This window comes from Myotis brandtii, unplaced genomic scaffold (genome assembly GCF_000412655.1).
Source record: "Myotis brandtii unplaced genomic scaffold, ASM41265v1 scaffold825, whole genome shotgun sequence".
Taxonomy (NCBI): domain Eukaryota; kingdom Metazoa; phylum Chordata; class Mammalia; order Chiroptera; family Vespertilionidae; genus Myotis; species Myotis brandtii.
In genome coordinates, this window is record NW_005371349.1 from 2,491,004 (window position 1) to 2,507,233 (window position 16,230).

Genomic DNA, 16,230 nt, shown 5'->3' on the forward strand with positions numbered 1-16,230 from the left:
ATTGCTGGAAGCTACTGTTTGTTGACTATCCCTGAATGAAATGATTAGAATTTTACAAAGAGGAAGAAGATGGAAATGTAGAAATATGGTCCTTTTAAAAATAACTAGTTTTTTGTGTTTGTTTTTTTAAGCTATGCAGACCTATGGAGAGTTACTATTTTGTTCTCATTGCCAAAGGCATAGAGTTCTCTGAAGTTACTGCATAGTAGTTTAATGTTAAATGTGTAAGTTGTACTTCATAAAAGGTGATATTGAAGAGCTCTTTAAGGAGAAAAAAACTGTTATATTCAAAGCTGTTATTGTCAGGCCAAACTCTCTGAGGGTATTTTCTAAGTCAGCACAAAATTGCCAGAAAGTAAACCAGCTATAGGTTTTAGAGTGACATATGTCTTCTCATTCTGTTTTCTTAGAGAGCTAGAAATCAGAGCAAATGCAACTTAGACCTTGAAATTACTCTGTATCATTGGTATACGGAGGAGGTAATTTGATGTTTTCATAGGTGATTACTGTTTTCAACAGATAATCCGACGGTGATATCATAAGATTGGCTACTTCAAATATCCACATTTGTAACCTGTATGAAAACCCTTTGGAGCCAAGTGTTGTTTTTTGTTTTTCTTTTAATACATTTTCATTGATTTCAAAGAGGAAGGGAAATGAAGAGATGGAAACATCAATGATGAGAAAGAATCATTGATGAGCTGCCTTCTGCACACCCCTACTGGGGATCTAGCCCACAGCTCGGGCATGTGCCTGGACCGGGAATGGAACTGTGACCTCCTGGTTCATAGGTTGATGCTCAACCACTAAGCCAGACTGCCCGGGCATTGTTGTTTTTTAAAATACAAACTGATTTCTCTATTAAACTTACCATAGAAACTTAAATGATAGCCTGATGGTTCATATTTTTCTCTTAAGTTTATCCCATTGCATATTTAGCACTAAAGCAACAAAGTAAAACAAAAGGAGGGATTTGAGGATTTTAAAGAATTTTTAGACAAGACCTTTCTGTGTTTACTATCACCGAAGTCTTTCCGAGACCGTGAACATTTTATAAGTTCTCCAACTTAAATTGGTAACCTCTTGGACAAGTATAAAACCCTTCTCTCCTCACCCTATAATTAGAGAAGGTGATACTGTTTAACATTCCCCCAGAGAATTCATGATGGGAGAGAAAGTGAATCAGAGTGCTCCCACTTGCAGATTTTCTCTGGGCAGAGAAACATAAGTCTACTTGGTTCTTTCCAGTTCGGTAGATAACTGGCATATGAAGTCATAATGCCATTATTGCTTTTGAATGGTGGCCATTAGCTGTTTGTTAGTAATCTTGTGATTTTACTCCAAAAAAAAAAAGTGATAATACAGTAGTTGCCCTTTGTCTCATAATTCTGTGTAACAGCTGAGTGAAGAGGAGGGCCGTGAGGGACGTTTGCTTTGTGTTAAGAGCTGTTAGTAAAAAAAACAAGTGCTTCCTTCATTTGATTATTTAAGGAGTAACTGGCTTCATTTGAGTGGCTCTGATTTGATTTGATAACTCTTTAGGATCTTAAAACGTGTTTAGAAGTGGCTGGAATAGCATAGACCAGTTTAACTTGATTAAAATAGGGATATATGTATTTGCCCTCTCTTGATAAAGGGGCATGAGCATATTGGTGTTAATACATTTTATTTTAATATAATGATAGAAAGGGGCTGACTAGAGTTTGGAAGGATCGCATCCTCCCACTGTCTTAGAGTTCCTGGTTAACTTGGTTAATGTTGATTCCTGTCCTCCAGCAGACCTCTTTCTTACTTTCTATCTACACGTTGACTTGTACTGCCCTGAGAAAAGAGAGAAAACTAAAGACATTTTACTGGAAGCCTGAAATAGAACTGAATTACTTTCCCTCTTATAAAAGCTTGTATTTTCTGAGAAGGGTACTGGGGCATAGAAATGGGAGGAATTGCTCTTCTCTTGCAGGTTTCAGGCTTTGTGTGGCTGAGCTGAACCTCAATTGCCCCGCCATTGTAGGGCAGGCTTGAGAGTACTAGGAGTTGTCCACTGAACAGGGCCCCTAATGCACATAAGTGTCTGAGCTCACCTGAAAGTTGCATTTGTCATTTAGGGGCTATGTACACATGCTTCAAACAGTGCTGCACAGGAATTAAGAACCTTTTTGAGCTCTCAAGCCTGTGTTCATTCCATTCTTGTTTTCCATTAAGGCAGACCTTCAACTCAACAAGAGAGCCGACAGTGGACCATCTACTCGTCTGGCACTACCTACCTTTCCCGGTTGCACAAGCTGCTTTAGAACTAGATCTTGGGTTCACACTCAGATCTTTGAAGTTTTCTTCTATCTCAGCACTGATGTCTCTATTCCACTGTCACATTTACTGAGCATCTCCTTGAGCCACATCCTGGGATAACTTGCTTTGAGAGTTGGGGAAGAAATAGATGATGTACTTTTTCTCTTCAGGTATTCTTAAAATCAAATACGAGAAATGAAGATTAATATCTGAAACAGTATATGGCAGTATGTAAAATTAGAGGATATTTTGAACAGAAGAAGACCTTTTAAAAGCCGTTAATTTTGACTTAGTATTTCACAGATGAGGAAATGGTGGCCCATAGAGGTTAAATGATCTATGCAAGATCACAAACCGTACTTTGTAGTGCACTGGTGTTTAATGAAATGCTGAAGTTGTGTTACACCTGTAACTGCCAAAGTAGTTAGGAAGGGAAGAGATGGATAAGACCTAAAGTCAGAGAAAGCTCTGAGAAAGAAGTATCACTTGAACTGGACCCTGTGAATTAAATAGGATAGGGCTAAGAGAAGGGCGGGAGGGGGGTTTGGGGGTGGTAGTTGTACTTGTGTTTGAGATAGGAATGCTAGAATAAGGTTATAGATTGTGAGTGACGTAGTAGAGAAGAAGGTAGAATTGGAGTCAGATAAGAAAAACGCAGTAAGAGTTTTATCTTTTCCTTAAGAAGCATCTGAAGTTTTTTAGTGGATGGTGAAAGTGCCCTGTGTGTATAGTGGGTGACAGAGAGGTAACCCTGGAGTCCCAGCCTGGAAGGTTGCAGTAGCCAGGTTGTGAGATAGGTAAGTGCCTGCATAGGTGTCAGGACTAGGAATGAAGCCGGGGTGGTTTGAGAGAGGCTGAGAGGAAAAACGGGGGGATTTCTGCTGGCCAGCTGGGGGCATTTGAATAAGTCTCCCGTGTAACTGAGAAAAGGATATGCATTGAGGATGCTTCCGAGAAATAGGATTTAATTGGGTCCAGTTTTCACAACAGCTGGATTTCGGTAAACAGCTCCATTTCAGGTGTTTAAATGACCAAACGCAAAAAAAAAAAAAAAAAAGGTTGGGGCTGTTTCTTTTTTCTTCTTCACTATTTTAGTCTGGTATTGGTATGCTTTAGCCTGTTGATAAGAATGCTTATCAATCTTGTTGACTAAACCCAGAATATTGCATTTACTCTTTTGAGAATGAAGACTGTTTGAGTTCTCTTATAGCAGGTAATTTGATTGCCTTTCATTATATTCATTTATTCCCCTGTCATCTGGATGGACTATTTCCAAGTAGGTACTAAGAATGAATGAACTTTCAGTTCCTATACAAGACTCCTTCTGGGAGGCTGGCTGAAGACCAGTCATCCCTGTTTGGAGAAAGAGATGTTTAAGGAAATGCAATGTTCCTTTGGGGTCTTTCAATTTTCACTTCTGTGAGCCATGGTAGTTAAAGTCATTATTGAATAGCTACCATTTATGGAGCATTTACTCTATGCCAGCGGTTCTCAACCTGTGGGTCGCGACCCCTTTGGGGGTCGAACGACCCTTTCACAGGGGTCGCCTAAGACCATCGGAAAACACATATATAATTACATATTGTTTTTGTGATTAATCACTATGCTTTAATTATGTTCAATTTGTAACAATGAAAATACATCCTGCATATTAGATATTTACATTATGATTTATAACAGTAGCAAAATTACAGTTATGAAGTAGCAGTGAAAATAATTTTATGGTTGGGGGTCACCACAACATGAGGAACTGTATTAAAGGGTCGCAGCATTAGGAAGGTTGAGAACCACTGCTCTATGCCATGAAGTTATACATAATTTCTGAATTGGGGCACTAAATTAGTCCCATCTCGTGACTGCAGAAACAGACTCAGAAGTTAAGTAACTTGCTGTGGTTCACACATCTGGTAAGTGGCAGAGTTGGGGTTTGTGCTCAGGTCTGGCTGCGATGCTTGCTCTACAGTATGGTAACGCCCCTCTTAACTGTTGGGATGAGTAAACCGGAAATGTAAGGTATCTGCAGTCCTGCTTTGCACTTGCCAGGCATGGGCAGCAGCTTCTACTGAGTGACGTATTGAACATGCTATCTAAAGTAAATTGGCCTCGGTGATGAAAATAATGAAAAAACAAATAAAAATGAGGTCATTTTGCCTGTCAGATTAGTGAAGGTAGTAAAAATTGACCCCTACCCTTTGGTGGCCACTGTGTGGAGAAATGGGTATTGTCACCTCCTGCCAGTGGAGATTTGTACCAATAAAATCTTTCTGAATGTTGGCTTGGTGAAATATACCAGAACATAAAATGACCTGGCAATTTCACTTTTAAGAGTTCTTAAAAAAAAAATCTTAATTTAAAAAAATATAGACATTATGGTGTTTATTACAATTAGTCTATATGTGCCACCTAGGAAATAAAATATTTTAATTAAATTATAAAATGTAATATGCATTTCAGAGACGCTAAAATGTATAAAAAGGGCATCTTCCAATCTATGGAATAACCATTTGGGGGGTACCTAAGCCGATCAGTAGGGAGTTACATAAACAGATTATGGTTTTTTAAAATGGAATACTCTGAAGGTGTTAATATTGATGTAAATCTATATCAACACAATAATATCTACAGTTGCACAGGGATATGTTAAGTGAACCCCCTTTTAAAAAGTAACCATGTAGCTAGTATATTGAGTGCTTAGTATGTCCTTGCACTAAGCTAAGTGTTTTACTTGCATTCCCTTTTAATCCTTATGATAATCCTATAATGACAGATGCTGTTAGCCCCATTTTACTGATCAGAAACCTAAGGCTGACGTTAAGTAACTTGCCCAGGTTCACATATTAGGATTTAGATCCAGGCCACTTTGAGTCCAGATTCCATGTTCTTAACCACTACCCTTAAAGGCCTTTTCATGACCAAATGGTGTTAAACTAGAGAGTGAGCCCATTTATAGAAAATTGCTGTCTATTCTGTTTGCTTATTTAATACATAGACTTTTTCTAAATGGTCCCCTAAAAGACGTTATCTCCAGGGAGCTGGATTCCTGGTGATTTTTACTCTCTCTTTATTTTTGGATTCTTTTTTTTTTATTTTTATTTTTATGACTTTTTGGGCAGTGGAACATTTCTCAATCTTCCACGGCAAAAAGAACCCGATTATGGGCGCGTGTTTTTTTTTGTTTGTTTTGTTTTTTTTTATATATATTTTATTGATTTTTCACAGAGAGGAAGGGAGAGAGAGAGAGAGTTAGAAACATCAATGAGAGAGAAACATCGATCAGCTGCCTCCTGCACATCTCCCACTGGGGATGTGCCCGCAACCAAGGTACATGCCCTTGACCGGAATCGAACCTGGGACCTTTCAGTCCGCAGGCCGATGCTCTATCCACTGAGCCAAACCGGTTTCGGCATGGGGCGTGTGTTTACATAACTTACCGAACAAGGAGGGTTTCGGACTTGGTGTAAGTTATAACGAAATGCCTCTGGGAACTTCTCCCGTGATTGTGAATTTTATGCTTTTCTATTTTTGGATTCTTTAGTTGTTTTACAACAAAGTTATATTCAAATAAAAAGTAGTTAACATTTTACATCTATTTTACCCTGATGGATATTCCAGGGAGTTAAAGAGTTAAAATGCTCCGGTTAGGAGTTGGTTGGTTTGTTTCTTAATGGCTGAGGTTTAACCTACTTTAAGTCCTTAGGCTAAAGTTCACTGTAGCTGTACTCAGTGTCATTAAAACCTAGAGACCTTTAAAAAAGTGATTCAAAATGACATTTTGAGGGAAATCTTGGCCCTTTTGGTAGATACTCCCTCAGTTTCACCTCCTTGTGGGTATGGAATGAGAAACATCTATTGTATTGTGAAGAACACATGCTCCAGGCTACACCTAACTTTTTTGAATCCCAGCTCTGCCTGCCAATGGCCATTCAGGCGTTGTGATCTTGGGCAGTTTGCTTTGTGCTTTGGTTCTCCCTTCTGTGAAATGGAAACAACAGCACTTACCTTCCTAGAGTCACAGTGAGATTCAAAAGAACGAATATATACTCATGTGCTTAAAGCAGTGACTAGCATAAAGCAGACAGTAATGCCTGCTGCCATTAATTTTATTAATGTTATTCAAGTGTGTAACTTTGATAAGGGGATGTCAGTCCAACCGCTGACTCAGGTAACCAGCAAGTCACATGACTCTGCCCATTTAAATAACTGGCCAGGTGCTTGTCCTGATACTACCTCAAATTCAGAACTGTTAAAATCTTTTTTTAAAAAATATATTTTATTGATTTTTTACAGAGAAGAAGGGAGAGGGAATAGAGAGTTAGAAACATCGATGAGAGAGAAACATCGATCGATCAGCTGCCTCCTGCATACCCACTCCTGGCGATGTGTCCACAACCAAGGTACATGCCCTTGACCAGAATTGAACCTGGGACCCTTCAGTCCGCAGGCTGACGCCCTATCCACTGAGCCAAACCGGTTAGGGCAGAACTGTTAAAATCTTGACCCAAAGCTCTGCTGAATGCACAGTATTGATAAAGGATTGTGTGTGAAAGACAAGTTTCTCCATTCTTAAGTCTTTGGTCTCTCTTGTCACCCAGATAACTTTTTGAAATTAAATGAACAAATATATGTTTCATTCATTGTTAAATAATGTAAAAAGCAAAGTTTTCACAGAGAAAGTCATTAGTTTTTCTGTAACCTTTCAGAAAAAAAAAAAATTTAATGAATATAGCCATAGTTACCTTTACTATATTTTCTGGGTCTGACGAGAAACAGTGAAACCATCTTCAAAACTTTAATAATGAAAGTAAGCAGGTACTTCAGCTTTGGAAAGAAGATGGGGTTTCTGTTTAAAAGTACTCAGCGTCTTTAGAAAGCAGTAGCTCAAAAGGATTTCTATGCCAGGCTAGCAGAGAAGATCATGATTAAGACTCTCAAAGTCTCATGTTAAAGCTGAGTGAGAGAGTAGATCTTGAACCTGCAATTGATATGAATTTCCCAGGAGTTGCGCTAATATTGTCTACATGGGATATCCAGATGAATGGCCTCACATAGGGAAACTAATTAGCCCTACATGTATATCCTTGAGATTAACATAATTAGTTTCCTAAATTTCAGTTACTGGTGCAGAAAGAATCAATGTTCTTTTTATGTTTTCATTAACTTGGAAATTCATATTCTGTGTTCAGAAGCCCTTTATCTGTCTCTTTGAGCACCTACTATAACTTCACCCACTTGAATAGCTGTTACTCTTAAAAACTGTAGAAGTAATTTTCAAATTTAGCTACTAATTTGTTGGTGTTGTATATTAAAGTGGAAGATACCTGCATGTTCTTCCCCTCACTCCTTTTTTATTAGATACTAGAGGCCCAGTGCACGAAATGGTGCGTGGGTAGGGCCCCCAGGCCTAGCCTGCTATCAGGGCCATCTTCCACTCGCTTGCCAGTCCCCAGTCCCGCCCCAGTTCCCCGTGGTTCCCCGTTGGCCATCCAGCAATCGGGGCCTGCGGGCGGAGGGAAGGAATTGAGAGGTGGTCAATGCACCTCATAGCGAGTGGTCGTTCTGGTCGTTACCCCATTATGGTTGCTGGGCTTTTATTATATAGGATTAAAGGCCTCACAAAAAGGGTTTGCTTCTCATCTACAAACTCTCAAGTAACCTGATGAAAAATTATTCTTGTATTACCTGCTTTTAGGTTTGGGTTTTATATATAAAAGAATAGCAACCTCAATTTGAAAATGAACTATAGTACAAATTTCCTTTTAATGTAGGTGTTTACAGCTATAACTTTCCTACTATGTCTACTTTAGCTGCATCCTATAAAGTTGGATATGCAGTTGTTTTGTTTTCATCCATCTCATCTCTTTCATCTCATTGAAGTATTTTCTCATTTCCCCTGTTACTTTTTTCTTTGACCCATTGGTTATTTAGGTTTAATTTTCACATATTTGTGAATTTCCCAGAATTCCTTCTGTTGTTAATTTTAGTTCCACTTTGCTTGTAGAACATACCTTGGGTGATTTCAGTCCTTTTAAATTTATTGAGGGTCATTTGATTGCCTAGCATATGGTCTGTCCTGAGGGGTGTTCCACTGTGTGCTTGAGTTGGTGTTTTATTCTGCTGTTGTTGGGTGGAGTGTTCTATAGATATGTTAGGTCTGGTTGATTAATTATTTTTACCTTGAGTATGTCATGATAGTAGGTAGAATTTTGATAAATTCTTAAGACTACTTATCCAGTATCTTGGTGAATCATAGCAACAAGTTATTGAATACTTCCTGGGTGAAGGGTACTATGATTAATGCAAAGGCTTGGTTCACGACACACATAATATTTAGTAATACACTGTTTTACAGGCACACACGGGGTATCCTGACTGAGTCACACTTAGTCAGACATGAGTATCAAAGAGTTTTCTAAGATAACTTAGAAATGCTCATGACTGCTTTGTCCATCCAGATATGCCTGACTTGCTAAGACTTCTGTTTCTAACATTAGCAAAGCGTATTATCAGCTCTGAAGAGTTGTTGGTGTTGTCCTAGAACACTTAAACTTGGAAGGGTAATTGCCTTTCTGTGTATTTGGCAGTTACAAAAGTAGACATGAGCCATATGATAATAGCATGGCATATGCAAGAGCTTCAAAATAATCAAGATACTTCTTTTACATTTTGTTAGAACTTTAGCTGAGTGCCTTCAAACTCAAACTTCACATCCCTGACACCACTGTCCCCTTTAAAGAAATATTTCGTGGAAATAAGTTTCTGCTACATATTTGTATGTACAAAATATTGAATAGCATGTTTAAGGGGGGCTTTTTTAAACTAGAACTTTCTATGAATTGAAAATAGCATGAGCCTTAGTTAGTTTGGCTCAGTGGATAGAGCCCGTGGACTGAAGGGTCCTAGGTTCAATTCCAGTTAAGGGCACACACATTGGTTGCAGGCTTAATCCCTGGCCCTGGTCAGGGCGTGCGGAAGACAACCAATTAATGTCTCTCTCTCACATCGATGTTTCTCTCTCTGCCCCCCCCCACTCTCTCTAAAAATCAATGAAAAAAATATCCTTGGGTGAGGATTAACAACAAAAAACATATTCTGGTGTTTAGAGGTGAGGTCCTTGGGCAAAACTGGGAAGGGAGTGGGAATGCAGAATGCTACCGTGGACTAGGATTAGAATTGGGGGGGGAGGGTCTCTTTCTCATAGTGCTCCCCTTTCTGCACGAGGCCCTTTGCTTGTGGACCTTTGATTTCCCACAACCTCTTCATGGTGCTGTACCTTTTCTAGCTCCAGCTTGTGCAGAGACAGAATGGGAACCTGTTGCCAGTTGGTTATGTGTTTTCACTAGTGAAAATGGAAGGACCAGAAGAGTGCGAGTAGAGCAGCTCCGCCGGGTGACCTGTAAGATGTTGGTCTAGCGCTGACTCTTCTAATTTGGGCCCTTGTGTCAGTGCGTGTGTAATGTGGTCTTGAGTGAAATGTGCAGACAGCAGCATCTGAGGCACATCCAGAGAGCAGAGGCAGCGTTTCTTTGGATTCAGCAAAACCATAATTATTGTCTTTTCAGAATTCTGTTTCACATAAATAATCTTAGGCCAAGTCTTGCCCTTATTGTGAAGTCATTTTGATTCTTTGTGTGAACTGGCACCAAAATTTTGCACAATTTGCTATCCTCACCTGAAAAACTCTACTGTGTTTCATCGATGAACATTTTTGCCAATAGTGTCAAATAATGGATTAGTTAACCTTCGTGGCTATATTTAAACAAAATTTGGTCAGTTTTCAGTTGTTGTATAGTTCCCTGAACTCCGTCACATCTCCTGGTCTTCAGTCGTGTTGCTCCTTTTGTCTGGTATAACTTTTGCCTCTTCACTTCCCTCATTACTTAGAGCAGCGGTTCTCAACCTGTGGGTCGCGACCCCTTTGGGGTCGAATGGCCCTTTCACCGGGGTTGCCTAAGACCATCGGAAAACACATATATAATTACATATTTTTGTGATTAATCACTATGCTTTAATTATGTTTAATTTGTAACGAAAATACATCCTGCATATCAGATATTTACATTACGATTCATAACAGTAGCAAAATTACAGTTATGAAGTAGCAACGAAAATAATTTTATGGTTGGGGGTCACCACAACATGAGGAACTGTATTAAAGGGTCGTGGCATTAGGAAGGTTGAGAACCACTGACTTAGAGCAAGCCCAGACTCCAGAAGCCTCTCTCCTTCAGGTGCCCCTCCACTGCCCCGTAGCTCCATTGTGTACCTCTGGCCACCACATATTTCTGTTTCTCAGATCTCAGTGGGTTCCTGTATCTCAGCATTTGCACAGCAGAGCGAAGGAAGTGGTGAAACCCACACCAGGCTCATCCTGCTCAGTGTAAATGAGGCTCATAGTCTTTGTTACCCACCACTGCCCCGTCAGAGGTCAGGCTTCATTCTTATGTTGCCTCAGCTGTTTTTGCATTTATTTAGGCGACAGGGACCAGAAATAGGAACTATTGAGTTTCCATTGTAGTTTTTCATTCCTTTAGTTTGTGGCACTACCTCTTGGTTAGGTTTCTTGGCTACTTTTCCTTTGAGTCTTTGTAAAGTATAATTGTACTTTACTGTGCATGTGACCTAAAGAATACTCAGTCGGTTTTATTTTTAAGTTAATGTCCAAAAAATATTCCCACTTTCCACCAGTTTTTGTTTTTGAATGTTTATTCCATCCATAATCATGGTGGCATTTTATTTCAGCAATGGTCCATACAGTAAGAAATATCTCTATGCAAGGAGGTCCTAAACACTATGGCTTTCTTTCCTAAATTTGTTTTTTATTTTCCTTGTATAAAAAAAACAAGGAAAAATAATAGGAATAGTTTACAGTAACCCTGATGATTGTTCTAACCTATAGTTTACACAACTCATAAGAGAAAGTGCCAGAGACCAGCTCCACAGAGGCCTAGATTGGGAGAAGAGAAGTCTTTTCTTATCATATACTAGAGGCCCAGTGCAGGAAGTCCGTGCAAGGGGCTTGACTCTCGCAGCCATGGTGGCTTGCCTCGACCCGGCTTTGTCCGGAAGGTCGTTCACTGTCCAGTCTAATTAGCATATTACGCTTTTATTATTATAGATTCTCTTGAGTTTTCGTTGCTGGTAAAGGTGAGGTGGATTGGGGGAAAGAATTTCTTGTTTTTCAAGCTTTGCTAGGACACTGTGCTTAAAACAACTGTTTGAACTCTTCCTGTGTCCCTGTATTTCCAGGGGTGCTTTCTGACCTCTTATTAGCAACACAGCTAAGACGGGCGGCATGCTTTGTGGTGCCAAACATAGCTGTAGCCAACCTGGAGCAGGTCCAAACCGAACAAGAGACTGAAGTCAAAATGAGCAAGTGGTACAAGTACTGTTAGTCAGAGTCTGCAAAATCTGCTGAGGAAAGCAAGGCAGACAGCTTTGACTAGCTTCTGAAAATCTGTTCATAGACTGACATTTCAGTTCTTCTGGGTCCTGGGTAGTGGGTTTCAGTCAACAAGGCACTAATTTTTCTTTTTAAATTTGCCCATAGAAGCAAGCCCTTGGGATGTACATACTGGTGATAAACTTGGAGCTTGAACATTGTTGCATCAGTGATCTGTGTTAACAGTCCATATCGTATTAAAAAAATAATGAATTTGTATCTCTAGAGGGACCTGGCTTTAGTCATTGGCTCCATGAGTTGACCTAAGCTTTAGCTTTAAGCTTTCATTAATTTTGAGTGGCCAATGCCTCTTCATTAGTAATATGATGGTTCATGTGTTGATCAAGTAATGCTGTCCTTAAAGCCAAGGAGTATGTATATTTTGAGTTGTTTTTCTAGTAGTGCTATATGTCTAGTCAGTCAGTTTTTTAAACACCATCTCTATCTTGACTGGTGCCATTCTTTAATAGGCTGGTGGCTAGAGTCAGCCAGTCAATCTTTAACCGACCTCGCTCATGCCAGCCTGCAGCATTTGTCTCAGGAGTCTTATATTGACTAACCAGTTGAGCTTAAAAGAAGCAAAGGGATGAATTGGAGTTTTTCTCAACATAAGGTTAATCAGAACCTTTCGACATAGTAAAGCCAACGTATGGTTGTCTGTGCCTTAAAATTTTACATCTTCGATTTTACTAGAACTTTACACTGCTACTTCAATAGTTTTGCTATATCCTATTTTGAACTCTTAGGTTATGAATATGTAGTGGTAAATTGATATAAAATGAAAAACATCATAATATATAGTTTACCCTGAATAACGCGGGTGTTAGGGGTACTGAACCCCCCGCCACAGTAAAAAATGCTTGTATAACTTGACTCCCTAAAAACTCAAGTTGTCCTGTGGTATCCATGGGAGATTGGTTCCAGGACCCTCACCCCATCCCCCGTGGATACCAAAAACCTCTGATGCTCAAGTCTATAAAATGGCATAGATCAATGCATGCAGTTGGCCCTTAACATCTGCAGACTCCAGACCTTGGATCAAAAAACAGCACAGGTATTTACTGAAAAAAATCCACATATAAGTGGACCTGCGCAGTTCAAAAGTCAACTGTACATTTCTAAGATTTTTTTTTTTCCAGGTCAGTCAGCAAGCTTTTGAGTGTGCCAGGGAGACAGTTTTTGTCTACTAGGAACTTGGCGTTGAGCTGGTGAGGCTCTATGTGCCTGTGAAACAATTAGTAAAGAGAACAATTATATGAAATAGATCCTTTTTAAAAATACATCTGATTAAACACTGATTTAGAGGATTTGTAGTAAGATAGAATCAGATGTAGTGAAGGAAGTTGTTGGGGCTTATAGGTAGGAAGTAAGAGTATACTGATTCTAAACGGCTGAGAGTTGGATAGTAGAAAAAAATGGCATCTCAGGTGGCAGAATTCACTGAGGGTTGGAGTGTACATGGAGTGAATTTCAAAGACAGCGATCAATTTGGCAGTCTCTTGTTCGTAATTTTAAAATATATATTATGGTTCCTGATCAGTACCCAAACCTAGCCCAGTCCACTGCCCAGAAATAATAACTGATTATATTTTGTCTTTCCTAGTATTTTTTTATTGTTTACACTATTACAGATATCCTCCATTCCCCATTTCACGCTGCTTTGCCCACCTCCACCCAGGACCCCCTATAATAATTTATCTGGATACTTTAAAAGTCAAGGTCATACTGTATATGAAATTGCCTTTTTGAAAATATAAATATTTGCCCATTGTGTTAAGCCATTGTTGTTTGCAAATGACAGAACACACTACTCACACTGGTCTAAACAATAAAAGGTATGTATCACTGGCTTATAATAATCAAAACGTTCAAAGATTGGATAGAAATCAGATAATGGTTTAATCAGGGCTCCAGCTCAGTGTCTCCCATAACTTTTTTGTAGCCGTGCCCTGTGCTGTGTGTTAGCTTTGTTCTAAGGCATGTGTTTCCTTCCCACCGCCAGCAGAAGTCCTGAGATTGGGGCTGATTGGCTCAGGTAGCCTAGGACTAAGCTGGTCACTGGGCCTGGGGAGAGACTTGCCCTGGGAGATTTGGTTGGGGGTCAGTCCCACCCAAGCCTCATGGCTCTACACAGAGGCAGAATAGAGGTTAAGAAGACCACTCATTGTCTGCTCCACCCATGCTATTATAAACTCTTCATAAATAACATTTGTAACAGCTGCAGAGTATCTCATTATATGAATGTCCCATAATTTAACCATTCCACTACTGTTGAGCATTGTAGAATGTTTCCCCCGCCCTATTTTAAGTAATGCTTAGTTGGACATCCTTATTATCCTTATTATATTTAGAGATGTTTTAAAGGAAAAATAAGGCTTGATTAGATGTAAATATGAAAGGAAGGGAAAAGGAGAAATAACTGAAAGTTGTATTTCCATAGACGGATGTGGCGGGTTGCGTAGTGTGGAGACTTGGGAGGACTTTGGTTTGGGCTGCCGCATGCTGAGTGAGATCCGTTGCTGTAGTGGTTCTCTTCATCTTTTTGGTGCTTCTGAGCAACTCCTGGGTACCCACTGGTATGAATTATTTCCAGTTACTGTCTTCTATTTTATATTTAAAGACCAATTGTACTGATGGTGCTTTTTTTTTTAACCTCATTATTTCTATCCCCCATAATCCCATTGTACTTTGATTTGAACCTTTTGCCTTGTTATCGTTGGTACCATATGCTCAAACCAGTCAGTCATTATACCACGATTGTAAATGCAACATCTTACCAGAATAGCCTGTCCCTGCTGTCTCCTACTAGTTTCACCATTTGGCTTCTATTAAAAATACAGAACTAATTTATTCTGAGTAAAAGACCAGTGTAATTTTCTGTACCATTACTTACAACAGAATAGAAGTCATTGATAATCAGATTCTGTCCAGGAAGATTTAAATGATTCTAATTTAGAGGTTTTGGGGTTTTGTTTTGAGACAGCTAACAGTAGATCTGGTGTAAGATGAGCCATTAGCTTCTGTCCCCTTCGTGGACTTCTCAGTTTAAATGGAAGCATCTGGGTGGGCAGCAGACGGAGCTAGAGTAGGATTTAGGATTGGAAGCAGACACCTGCCAGTTTGTGAAGCGCACATATGCTCAGTATAGCAATCATTTGATACTAGAACTGCCAAGGAATGTCCTAAAAATAAGGTGGCTAGGAACAGAGGAGAGGCTTACAAGATTAGTTTGAACTTTCTTTTTCTTCATGGTCTGCCATCAGAAGTTTGGGTATTAGGTTCGAAACTGACAAATAAAAAGAATTTATCGCCCTGGCCAGTGTGGCTGTTGGTTGGGCATTGTCCTGTGTAGTAAGGTTGCCAGTTGGATTCCAGGTCAGGGCACATGCCCAGGTTTTTGGGCTTGATCCCCAGTGTGTGTGTGTGTGTGTGTGTGTGTGTGTGTGTGTGTGTGTGTATAGAAGGTAGCCAATAAGTGTTTTGCTCTTGCATCCATATCCCCCCCTCCCCCCTCCCTCTCTCTCTCTTTATCTCTCTCTCTCTATTTCTCTCTCCCCCTTCCTCTCTCTACCTTTACCCCTGGGTAGGATGGAAAGATTAGGTTGGATACCAAACTGTGAGAGAGATACATCGATTGCCTCCCACCTGTGCCCCACGCAGGCCAGGGAATGAACCTGCAAGCCAGGTATGTGCCCTTGACTAGTAATCCAACCTGCGACCCTTTGGTACATGGGCCAATACTCTACCACTGAGCCACACTGGTCAGGGCTGTCCATAGCATTCTTAATCCGATATAACTCTATTCCCTCAGCTTCAGAAAGTATAAACCCAGAATAGAAACCTAGCTAGATCACTGATTCTGTGAAGTATTGGTCAGAAACAGTCAAGCAACACTTTGTGGGAGGTCCGTTATAGACTGTGTCAATAACATGTGACAAAGAAGTATACATAGAGGTTACAAGCATGGACGCTGGAATTGGTCAGACCTGAGCTCCAGTCCTACATATTCCGTTTACAGACTGTGTCTCCTTGGGCAAGTTATCTGGTGTATTTGAATGGACCTTAGATTCCTCATCTGTAAGGTGAAATAATGCTTACCCAGCTTATGGACTTAGGAGGATGAAATAACCTAATTTATCTTGGCTTGTGGCACATGATACATGTTTAATAAATGTAAGCTGTATTATTTCAGTATTTTATTAAAGGAGAGATTAACTCATTCCTCGAATAGGTGTTGAGTGTCTATTGTTTATGGGTCTGATAAAACCAGACGCTACTCTCTGAAGGACACAGGAGGGCACACCCTGTGGTAATGCTACATTAGTTTCAGTTCACCAGGAGAGGTGTGTGCAAGGTACAGCCTAGAAAGAACAGTGGTGGTGATAGATTTCACACCTGATGGGTCATTCTGCCAAAATTTTTTTTAATATATTTTATTGATTTTTTACAGAGAGGAAGGGAGAGGGATAGAGAGTTAGAAACATCGATGAGAGAGAAGCATCCAT

At 39.9% G+C, this 16,230-nt stretch overlaps 1 protein-coding gene across 2 annotated transcripts in view; it reads left to right on the forward strand.

The window, feature by feature from the left end:
* Positions 1-16,230, forward strand: part of GRB2 (growth factor receptor-bound protein 2) — a 54,570-nt gene that overhangs the window by 1,160 nt on the left and 37,180 nt on the right. The gene's annotated exons all lie outside the window — the stretch shown is intronic.